Source organism: Trifolium pratense, linkage group LG2, assembly GCF_020283565.1.
Source record: "Trifolium pratense cultivar HEN17-A07 linkage group LG2, ARS_RC_1.1, whole genome shotgun sequence".
Taxonomy (NCBI): domain Eukaryota; kingdom Viridiplantae; phylum Streptophyta; class Magnoliopsida; order Fabales; family Fabaceae; genus Trifolium; species Trifolium pratense.
Genome location: NC_060060.1, coordinates 20,735,706 through 20,748,388, shown reverse-complemented (window position 1 = coordinate 20,748,388; position 12,683 = coordinate 20,735,706). Strand labels below are relative to the sequence as shown.

Sequence of the window (12,683 nt, the reverse complement as noted above, 5' to 3'; positions counted from 1 at the left end):
TTGAGAGGAAACACCAACACCTCTTAAATGTAGGTAGAGCCTTACTCTATCAGTCAAACTACCCAAACAATTTTGGTCCTATGCTTTACTCCATGCTACTTTTCTCATTAATAGAGTCCCCACACCCATTCTTAATCATAAATCCCCATATCAGGTCCTTTATGACTCTATTCCCGATATTAACTTGTTTAAAGTCTTTTTTGCTTCCACTCTTACTTGTCATAGAAGTAAGTTGGATCCTCGAGCTAGAAAATCAATTTCCTTAGGTTATACATCAGGCATGAAGGGTTATGTCTTGTATGACCTGCATTCCAAACAAATATTTGTTTCTAGACATGTCACATTTTATGATCACATCATTCCCTACAGTGGTGATTCTTCAAATCCTGCACACTGTTGGAATTATACCTTCTCCAATGACCATGTCACTCCTACCCCTGCATTTTGATGATAATATCTCTACCAATTTACCTCATGATACAATCCCCACTCCCACTGCCTCTTTAGCTAATCCTTCTCCAACTCAAATCAACCCTCCCAATCTTAGAAAATCTACCAGAATCAAACACTCCCCCTTGCATCTGCAAGATTATATCTGTACTGCCTTTCATGACTCTCCAAATCAATCATCAGGTACCTTTTACCCCATCTCTCAGTATGTTTCTTATTCCAATTTATCTAACTCTCAATGTCGTTTCTCTTTGTCTTTGACTACTCAACATGAACCCAAAACCTTTACTGATGCAAACAAATATGAATGTTGGAGACAAGCAATGAAAGTTGAACTTGCTGCTCTTGAAAGGACTGGTACTTGGAAACTTGTTGACATTCCACCAAATGTGAAACCTATTGGTTGTAGATGGGTCTACAAAATTAAATATCATGCAGATGGGACAGTTGAAAGGTACAAGGCCCGGTTAGTTGCAAAGGGATATAACCAAATTGAAGGCCTTGATTACTTCGAAACATATTCACCAGTTGCTAAAGTTACTACTGTGAGACTTGTCGTAGCTTTAGCATCTATTCATAACTGGTTTTTACATCAATTGGATGTTAATAACGCTTTTCTACATGGTGAACTCCAAGAAGATGTGTATATGGTTGTTCCACCTGGTGTCACACCTCACAAGCCAAATCAAGTTTGTAAGCTACTCAAATCACTTTATGGTCTTAAGCAAGCCAGCCGGAAATGGTATGAGAAACTTACTTCTACTCTTCTTCAACATCAATATCATCAAGCATCATTTGATCATTCAGTTTTCATTAAGAAAACCGATGCTTCCTTCACTATTCTGTTAGTATACGTTGATGATGTTATTTTGGCTGGAACTTCCTTAGTTGAATTTCAACACATCAAATCTGTTCTGCATGATTCATTCCAAATCAAGGATTTAGGCACCTTGAAATATTTTCTTGGCCTTGAAGTTTCACATTCCACACAAGGGATTTCCTTTTGCCAACGAAAATATTGTTTGGATTTGTTGAATGACACTGGCTTGTTAGGCGCCAAACCTGTTTCTACACCATCTATCAAGCTTCATCATGACAATGGCACTCCTTATGATGACATTCCTGCTTATAGAAGACTTATTGGCCGTCTCATTTATCTCAACACAACCAGACCTGATATCACTTATGTGACTCAACAATTAAGTCAGTTTCTCTCTAAGCCCACTACTAATCATTACAATGCAGCAATTCGTGTCCTAAAATATCTCAAGAACAGCCCAGGTCGTGGTTTGTTTTTTCCAAGAGATTCTTCTCTTCACATTTTAGGATTCTCAGATGCTGATTGGGCAGGCTGTGTTGACACAAGGAGGTCCATTTCTGGCCAATGTTTCTTCCTTGGAAAGTCCCTCATATCTTGGAGGACAAAGAAACAGTTGACAGTCTCTCGTTCCTCATCCGAAGCGGAGTATCGAGCCCTCGCTGCTGCAACTTGTGAACTCCAATGGATATTATATCTGCTTAAGGACATACAGATTCAATGCTCTAAACTTCCAGTCATCTACTGCGATAACCAGAGCGCCTTACATATAGCAGCCAATCCCGTTTTTCACGAGCGCACCAAGCACTTGGAGATCGATTGCCACCTTGTCCGTGAAAAGCTGCAAGCAGGTGTTATGAAATTGCTCCCTGTTACTTCTCAAAATCAAGTTGCTGACTTCTTCACTAAAGCCCTTCTACCTCAGCCATTCAACACTCTTATGTCCAAGTTGAATCTGCAAGACATCTACCAGCCTTCACCTTGTGAGGGACTATTACACTCAAATATAGAAGATAAGGATAAGTCACTATCTTAGTTCTAGTCCACATAAACAGAATCAGTCTGCTAGTTAGATTAGGCACTAATCAGCTACATACTAGTGCTTAACACTTAGTTTACATATCTTCCCCTCTATAAATAGAGAATGTAATTACTCCAATTGTAACAATAATGAGAATTTCAATTCATTTCTCTTCTTTCCTCATACATATTCTAGAATGTGTTCATTTTAACTTGCTAATAAGAAGATAAGAGACTCGTGCAGTGAGTTATTGTCATGGAAAGAAGATAAAATGAGGTATTTCCAAAAATAATGGAAATAATTCTCTCGTCTTTTTCATTGTTTCCGGAAATGCAAGACAATTGTTCACAAGTTTTAGGAAATACAAATAGAAAATGTTTTCCCAAAGTAAACGGCGCCTTGTTAACCTTTTCTACTGACTCGCAAACAAAGGCAGAAAAGTGAAGTGCATACTATTATCTTTTTCATTATTAGGTATAGCTGAGTCTTAGAACATGCATATTTTCTTTAATGATGCTGAGAAATTTTCAAGCAAATGCTTTACTGCATCAAATGTTGACATGCCAATGTGTTTTGTAGGTTAGTCAGGACACGAGAGAAGAGGCTCCCATGTCAATCAGTGTGAAGTTAGGGGATATCCACAATATATTTCACCGAATTGTAACTGCTGCTGAGCACCCTCATTTAAGTATTGCAAAAATTGAAGCTGGAATAACCCGCAAGCTGTACCACAAACTCATAGATCGATCTCTTATGCTTGTTTCAGGTATATCATTTTGCAGGTTTACTTGTTGGTTTAAGTTCCTTTTGACTTTGTATATTAAAGTCGTTCAATCTACTAAGCTCCTTTTACTCTGTTTAAATTTTGGGTGATGTGATTTGCCGTGGTTCATGTGTTATGTCTCTTGGTTTTATAGCTGATTTTGATTTTCCAATGATTTGTTACTTATAACCTTGAGGTGTTATGCAACTGAACTGGTCTCTGGTGATGTTTCCATTTAGCTTGTTTTGCTTCTCAAGTGTTGTTGTTGGAAGACTTGATCTGAATTCATTATTCACCCGTGTTGTTTTGTTTCACTTTCTTTTGATTTATGGTTCTTGGAGTTGGAATTTAGAGAATAGTTAGCCAGTGAATTATCAACAAAATCAAAATGTAGAAAATGAATAAATAAATAATTAGCTGTTACCAAGGACGTACTATATAGGATCTTCTTGGGAACCATCTTTTTGCAATGGCATGAAAGAGAGTTGGCCGTGTTTGGGCTTTTCTATAATTTTGGATATTACAGTCAGCCAGAAGAAATATAATTGTGGGTTTTGTTTAATGATTTTATTATCAAATCATATTGCAGTTGTACTTGGAGCGGCCGTGGTGGTTGGGGTGGGTGCTGCAAGGAAGAATGTGTCATGATCTGCATGCAGGCTGCTCTTGGCTAACCTACACTAACTTTATAGATTCTTTTTTTTTTTTTAATATCTAACTTTATAAATTCTAGTTATATATTTTATTTTAATATTTATTTTGGTAGCTTGTTATAGTTCACATAACACTGTTTTTCTGTATATCAGTATCACCGTAGTGGTTGTATATATAAATCATAGGGAAATGGTCTGGTTGGATAAACAATTTATTTGTAGCTTATACTACAAGTTTTTATCATGCAGGTTATTTTTATAGCAAATAATAAATTGTTTTTATATATTGTACGAGTTATTTTTATAGGTTATATTAGAGAACTTATGAAAATAAGTTAAAAAAACTTAAGAAAGTTGTCATAAGTTGTTTTCATAAATTGTCTCAAACTGTCTCACAAAATTTATCCCAATAGATAAGTTCATAAGTTAAAACAGTTCATAAGATGAAACAGTTCAATCCAAACAGTTCATAAGTTGCCAACCTAGATGGGATTTCTTGATGCCTTTGCATTTTTTTTTTTGGGTAGGTAGGCGAAATGATAAGTCATTGACAACTCACACTTAAAATGGAGATACTGAGGTTTGAATCTCAGTCATGTCGTCCAACCTAGTAATTTCAGTATTTTTGTCAGTTGAGATTTGTGACTTTTTGTTTGTACATATTTTATGTAATTTTTTTATTCAAATGGTTTAAAAAAATATTTGAATATTGTTATTTAATTTCTCCTTTACTATTTTTAAATTTTTGTTTTAAATTTATTTAAACTTACTCTGACAATCAATAAATAGGCATATGTTGAGTGAAACGGTGGGATATCCCACAAAAGTAAAATTAAAATAAACAATTTTTTAAATTAGAAGAAATCATTGTATTTCTCTTTGGAAACTTACAGCCCCATCTTCTTCTTTTTTGTTTCTTCAATTTCCGGCAAGATGAACGGACATGACAATAGAGAAGGAGAGTGAAAATAGAAGGATTTTCTGTCATTTTTGAATTAAAATTAAAATAACAATTTTTTAAATTAAGAGAAACCATTGGATAGTTTGATTGGTTAGGATTGTTTCAACTTTGTGAAACTGTGGGATATCCCCACAGTAGTAAATCCAAATCCGATGTTTATCTATTAGGACCGACACGCGCTACACCTAATACCTATACTAAACAGCTAAACCTTTATGTTTTGGAGTTCTTCTTTCTGCACACCTTGAGTTTGTTTCTTACGTGCCCTCTGAGGTGTCAATTTTACCCCATCTTTGGTTAGGTGTTGAGTGTTGAAGGGTGTAAAATCTGAAAAACACAAGTTACACTTTAACTAGTGAACCTTATAAAAAAATTTCATAGGGGTGAAAGAAGGGCGAGGGGGACAAAAATATTAGATTTTATAAGGTACACTACTTAAGTAGTGAACTGTATTTTACCTGATTTTGCATCCCGTGAGTTCACTACTTAAGTAGTTAACTATATTTTTTTTTCCAGATTTTCATCCCCTTAAAGCACTCGCTACTTATAAGAAACTTAGAATTTCTATAGTAGAATTTGGATATTTTTAAAATTTTGAGAGGCGCACAAGAAAAGTTAGGGGGCGTGAAAAAAAGGTTTTTATGATTTAATACTCAACCAAAAAAATAATATTGACAGGAAGAGGCACACATCGTGGAGATTGGAAGTGGGATAATGGGAAACCCTAAGAGCGGTTATTCCTTCAAAACGTGCGGCAAAAACATGTGTTTATTTCTTTTTCAAAATGAGCATTATGAACGTGAAGCACTTCACCTCTCTGAGCTTCGTGCTTGGGGACTGTGGACTGGACAAGGACCCAAAATGTTTTGCCAAGGCCCAATAGAATAAAGCCCGGTCAATGATAATCCGTGAAATTCAAATGAGAAGCAGGCGGGAACAATGCTATGTGTGCGCCACTAACCCAAAAGGCGATGTCACGCCAAAATATCTTTACATCCATGACTCTTCACCATGTGGCTTCACATGGAAGAAAACCACCATCAACTCCACGATCGGCCATAGCTTGAGGTAGAAGAAAAAGTACCCGCCTTAGCAGCAACGTGGGAACGGCAGAAGAAGCGGTGGCCGAGAAACAAGGCGGTTTAGCTTGGAGAAGAAGGATCCCAAAGTCAAATAGCATTACATATTCTGTATAAACCTAATGGACTTTTCCTGGTCCAAACATATGTAAATCATACTTCTATTTAATCAATAATACAAACCCCCTTAAGTGTTCACCAGAACAATATCTATATATATTTTTTGCCTTGTTCAAAGTAAAAAGTACACTTGACGTTCTCATGTTGCTTCTCAATGAGCAAATTCTTATGTGACATTTTTTCAATAATTTAATCTAATGTGGCGTCTACGTCGTCTCTTTTTAATTTTTTTTATCTTTTATTAAATCTATTAATCTATGATAACAAAACAAATTATCAATCAATTATAACCAAAAAAAAAAGTCTAGATCAATTCAATTTATAACAAAAAAAATAAATAATATAGAGGGTTAATATAACTAAAATTAACGATGTATCATAGCTTCATGAGGATTAACACAACTCAACAAAACAAACCATGTAGTTTTTTTTTAATCAATCTAACTTAATTAAAAATAGAAAATTAGCATGACTAAAAAAACAAACTATAAATTTTTGCTTATCATAAGTTTAAATTGAATTTCACTCCTGATACTAAGATCAAGCTAGCCTGTTCATGAATTGGTTGTCCCCAAAAATACATATGTGTTTGACCATCCCTCTAATTTTCTAAGGCGTTCCTACCCAACTGATTTGTTGGTGGGTGAGTTTTAATTTAAATTTGCATACAAACATATTTTGTAAAGTTTTTTATATTTCTTTTTATTAATTTTTGCTTAAAACACACTGTTTAGATTTTATTGGGATGTTGGATACGATCGATGTTGAACAGAATATAAAGGTTGAAGGACATATGGTCGCTGTAGTCCCTATTCATTTAAAACAAGATGGGTAAGTGCTATTATTATTTTTATGAATTAATCTTTGTCTCAAATTTTGAAATAATAATCTTAATTTATTTGCAGCAATCATGTTAAGTGTTTTTCTCAACGGACACTATATTAATGAGTTGATGGGTTTTTATATCTTCTGATATGTCTGATGCTTCGTGTGTAATGGTGATGTTTGCCAAGATGCATCTATGGAAAGGTACATATTGCACTATTTTTTTTTTTACACGACGTAGGTATTGTTGTGAAACAAAGGTAAAAGAGCAAGAAAACAAGTAGAGAGAAAGAGGAAAGTAAGTTGTAGTATTTCTTTCTTGTGTGTCTTTACATGAAAATGAGAGTGCTATTTATAAGACATATTTAGGGGACAATAAAACATACACCATAATGGGCATTCATCACATATTATTCATAACACTCCCCCTTGAATGTCCATTAAGGATATGCCTCGTTAAAACCTTACTAGTAAAAACCCAGTGGGAAAAAATTCTAGTGAAGGAAAAAGAGTGCAATATCCTTTTGAGAAAATTACATGATATGGTTATTTCTCCCCCTCTTCTAGACAATTATCTCTGATACGACAAAGACCAATCTTCTTTACTAGTTTCTCAAAAACTTTACTTGGGAGTGACTTCGTGAAAAGGTCTGCAAGATTGTCACACGAACGAATTTGTTGAATGTTTATATCACCACTCTTCTGAAGATTGTGTGTAAAAAAGAATTTTGGAGAAATATGTTTTGTTCGGTCTCCTTTGATATATCCCTCCTTTAATTGAGCAATGCATGAAGTGTTATCTTCATAAATGATGGTTGCGCTCATTCTTCCGGAAGATAAGCCACAATTCTTTTGTATAAGTTGAATCAAGGATCTTAACCAAACACATTCTCTGCTTGCCTCGTGAAGTGCTAAAAGTTCTGCATGGTTTGATGATGTTGCTGTTATGGTTTGTTTCACAGATCTCCAAGAAATGGTTGTATCTCCACTTGTAAATAAGTAACCTGTTTGCGATCTACCATTGTGAGGATCTGACAAATAACCTGCATCTGCATAACCAATTAATTCTAGTTTGGATACTTTGGGGTAAAATAAACCTATATCCATTGTACCTCTAAGGTAACGAAGTATATGTTTGACTCCGTTCCAATGTCTTTTTGTAGGTGAAGAACTATACCTTGACAATAGATTGACAGAAAATGATATATCAGGACGTGTATAATTATCAAGGTACATCAATGCTCCAATTGCACTGAGATATGGTACTTCAGGACCAAGTAGTTCTTCATCCTCTTCTCGAGGTCTGAAAGGATCTTTCTTCACATCAAGTGATCTAACCACCATTGGAGTAGACAACGGATGTGATTTGTCCATATAGAATCGTTTTAGCATTTTTGCTATGTAAGCTTCTTGATGCACAAGAATTCCATTATTCAAATGCTCAATTTGTAATCCGAGACAAAACTTTGTTTTTCCCAAGTCTTTCATCTCGAATTCTTTCTTTAAGCAATTTATGGCTTTTGGAAGTTCCTCGGGAGTTCCAATAATATTTATGTCATCAACATAGACTGTAATTATAGCAAATTCATGGAAATACATGGACAAATGGAGTCATTTTTAAACCCCTCTCTTAGTAAATATTCACTGAGACGATTATACCACATGCGTCCTGATTGTTTTAGTCCATAAAGGGACTTGTTCAATTTGATGGAGTAGTTTTCTCGAGATCCTGAACTATATTCATCAGGCAAATTAAATCCTTCAGGGAGTTTCATGTAAATATTACTATCAAGTGAGCCATATAAATAAGCTGTAACAACATCCATCATGTGCAGGATTAGCCCTTCATGTGTTACAAGGCTAATTAAATAGCGAAAAGTAGTTGCATCAACTACTGGCAAATATGTCTCATTAAAATCAACCCCAGGTCTCTGAGAGAATCCTTTAGCGATGAGTCTTGCTTTGTATCTCGCAATTTCACCATTCTCATTTCGCTTTCGCACAAAAACCCATTTGTATCCGACTGGTTTCACACCTTCAGGTGTTCGGACTACAGGTCCAAACACATTTCTCTTGGAAAGAGAGTTTAATTCCGCTTCAATTGCATCTTTCCATTTTGGCCAATTCTCACTTTGTCTACAATCTTTAATAGACTTTGGTTCATGATCCTCATTATCATTTATCACATTTAGCGCTATATTATATGCAAAAACATCATCAACGTTGACTTCATGTCGGTTCCATTGTATTCCATTTGTGACATAATTTATCGAGATCTCTTTATTTTCATGATTTTCAGGTACCTGATCAGTCTCTTCTAGAGCTGAAATATTAATCATGTCTGAAGGCTCTTTTAGAGCTTCTATATCCTCGCTTGGGTCATCTTTATTTTTAGCTCCTTTTTTTATTCGAGGATTTTCATCTTTTGAACCGACTGGTCTACCACGCTTCAAGCGCGGTTGAGACTCGTTTGCAATAATAGATTTTCCAACAGGGATATCTATTTTTATTGGAGCATTAGCAGCTGGTATATAAGATTTAGTCACACCTTTAGGATTAGTAAATGCATTTGGTAATTGATTTGCCAAGCTTTGTAAATGAATTATCTTTTGAACTTCTAGTTCACATTGTTTAGTTCGAGGATCAAGATGAGACAGTGATAATTCATTCCAACTGATCTCTTTTCCCAACTGCATGTTATCTCCCCCTAAAGTTGGGAAATTTGATTCATCAAAATGACAATCAGCAAATCGAGCTGTAAATAAATCTCATGTTGTTGGTTCAGGATACTTTATAATAGATGGAGATTCATATCCAATATATATTCCCAACTTTCTTTGAGGACCCATCTTAGTGCGGTGTGGTTGAGAAATTGGAACATATACCGCACATCCGAAAATTCTTATATGAGAAATATTAGGTTCTTGACCAAAAACTAATTTTAAAGGGGAAGAGTTATGATAACTAGTTGGCCTGATGCGAATCAATGTTGCAGCATGTAGAATTGCATGTCCCCAAGTGGATATTGGAAGTTTGCTTCTCATGAGAAGTGGCCTTGCAATTAATTTTATACGCTTAATAAAAGATTCTGCAAGTCCATTTTGTGTATGAACATGTGCTACAGGATGCTCAATTTCAATTCCAATGGACATACAATAATCATTAAATGCTTGAGATGAAAATTCAGCAGCATTATCAAGACGTATTTTCTTGATGCATCAATTAAAATCTTAAAATATCTAAATGGTCCACATGGTGGGTGTATTGGCCCACAAATATTACCATGTATCCGTTCTAAAAAATTTATAGACTCATTTCTAATTTTTATTGGTGATGGTCGAATTATTAACTTCCCTTGTGAACAAGATATACACGAAAACTTGTTGGACTGAAGAATCTCATGGTTCTTCAATTGATGACCACATGAATTTTCAACTATTTTTCGCATCATTATAGATCCGGGATGACCCAACCGGTCGTGCCAAACAACAAATTTATTATGATTCGCAAACTTCTGGTTTACGGTTATATGTGTTTCGATTGTACTAATATAAGTGTAGTACAAACCACATGAGAAGGCGGGTAATTTTTCCAATATAGATATTTTATTTAAATCACGTTTTGTGATACAAAGGTATTCAATACCTTCTTCATTTCTTGTTTCAAGATGGTACCCATTTAGGCGGATATCCTTGAAACTCAATAAATTTCTTTGAGACTTTCAGGAATATAATGCATTTTCAATACATAAATTTGTTCCTCCATATAATGATACATTAGCTCTTCCGGAGCCTTCAATTATTTTTGTAGTTCCAGATATGGTATTAACATTGGTTTCTCGCTTTACTAAGTAAGAAAAATATATTTTTTCTTTGAGAATTGTGTGGGTAGTTGCACTATCAGCAAGACACATATCTCCTTTGATGCTAGTATCGATACTCATTCTAAAAAAAATAGATAAAAGAAGGTTATTAAATATTATATTATTAGTGAACTGAAAAAAAAAAATAATTATAAAACATTTCACAAATCATATTACTACATCATTGTAGTGAATAGCACTAATTATAAAACGATGCTAGTTACAATTTATTTTCTTTAAAAAGAGAATTAAACAAGTAAATAATGACATAGTTATACTAAATAATGAGTGTTGATTATATGTGTCCTTTTAGCCATTTGCGACTGAAATTCTAATTTTTTTTTTGTTTTGAGAAAAAAAATAACTAGAAGTATAAGGGTAGTGATTATATGAAGTTTGAAAAATAACAAAGGATAAAGTGTATTACTAGAAAGACTTAAAATTTCATTGCCAATAACAAGGGAATTCAAACACACTCAACTTGTTGTCAAAAACAAAAAACAAAGGAAATTAAAAACACACTCAAACTCTTGACAAAAGGGAACTTAAACATGACTTTTATTTTTCATGAAAGTAAAAGAAATCTATTTCATGGTGCTTCCTTCTCCATTAAGATGATCAATTTTTTTCTCTGGATCCGCAAAGAAATCAGCAAGCTCTAAATGAGCAGGATCCATATCATAATCGAAGTCACCATCTTCATAAGCAAAATGAGTCTCAATATTTTTTCCTTTATTTTTCAGTGATTGATGATAAAGGTCAACAAGATGCTTTGGTGTAGGGCAGTTACGAGACCAATGACCTTTACTTCCACAACGATGATAATTGCTTTCAATAGTTTTGCTATTTTGCCCACCTTTTCCTTTTTCATGTTTTTCATTCTTCCACTTCTGGTGCGAAGCTGAGTTTTTGAAATTAACACGGTCATGACTAGTACCACGGCCACGACCTTGTCCACGACCACGACCACGACCGTGACCGCGACCTCGACCACGAGTTTGTCCATAGTGATCATGTGTTGCTACATTCACTTCTGGGAATGTAGCGGCACCAGTGGGTCGAACTTCATGGTTTTTCATTAGAAGTTCGTTGTTTTGTTCAGCTAGCAAAAGACAAGCAATTAAGTCAGAGTATTTTGTAAAACCCCTTTCTCTATATTGTTGCTGCAACAACACATTGGAAGCATGAAATGTGGAGAAAGTTTTTTCTAGCATATCTTGATCACTTACATTTTCTCCACATAATTTCAATAGAGAAGTGATGCGGCATACCGCAGAATTATACGCCGTTACAGTTTTATAATCTTGTAAGCGTAGGTGCAACCACTCGTGACGAGCTTTTGGAAGAATTATAGTCTTTTGATGGTCATATCTTTCCTTTAAACCATAGGTCAAGTGGATCTTTTACGGTGAGATATTCAATTTTGAGATCCCCATGGAGATGGTGACGAAGGAATATCATGGCTTTTGCCTTTTGTTGAGCTGATGAATTATTTCCTTCTTTGATCGTGTCACCATTACCTTCCGCATCCAAATGGATTTCAACGTCCAAAGCCCAAGGCAAATAATTTTTTCCAGTAATATCAAGGGCCTCAAACTCAAGTTTTGAAAGATTTGCATTCTTAATACTATCATCAAATAAAATTAAGTGAATTAGGTAAGCATAGTTTAAATAAAATTTCTTAAAGAATCGTTTATGCATATTATTATGATATATTATATTGTTTAAATTATAGGTCACTTACTGTAACCTTTAAAAGAATTAAAAGTTTGCTTTTATAGTTATATAATATATAATATAATGTCTTTATAAGTAACGTACAGGAAATAAATAGGCATATATTTGAGCAACAATATATTAGTAACGTATTGAAAAATTATCAATATGTTTAATAGGCATATGATTACATGTTTAAGTAACGTACTGAGAATCAATATGATACGTAAACCAAATTCAAATTATTGATCAACATCATGATATGTGATGTATACATGAGCAATTTACATTAAGTATTCTAAACACATGATATTGGTTAATTATTTATTATTATAACATTAAATAAATAAATCCAAAAAATATATAATTGCTAAGACTTTACAAAAATAAAGCTATCCTTCAGGGATGCGAGTTTA

General features: G+C 34.3%; 1 long non-coding RNA gene across 1 annotated transcript; it reads left to right on the top strand.

Annotated features, from left to right (window-relative positions):
- Positions 1 to 2,865: 2,865 nt before the first annotated feature.
- On the top strand, positions 2,866 to 3,915 carry LOC123906736. The gene is made up of 2 exons (XR_006809008.1): positions 2,866 to 3,054; positions 3,641 to 3,915. It is a non-coding gene; the product is annotated as an uncharacterized LOC123906736 (long non-coding RNA).
- Positions 3,916 to 12,683: the final 8,768 nt, after the last annotated feature.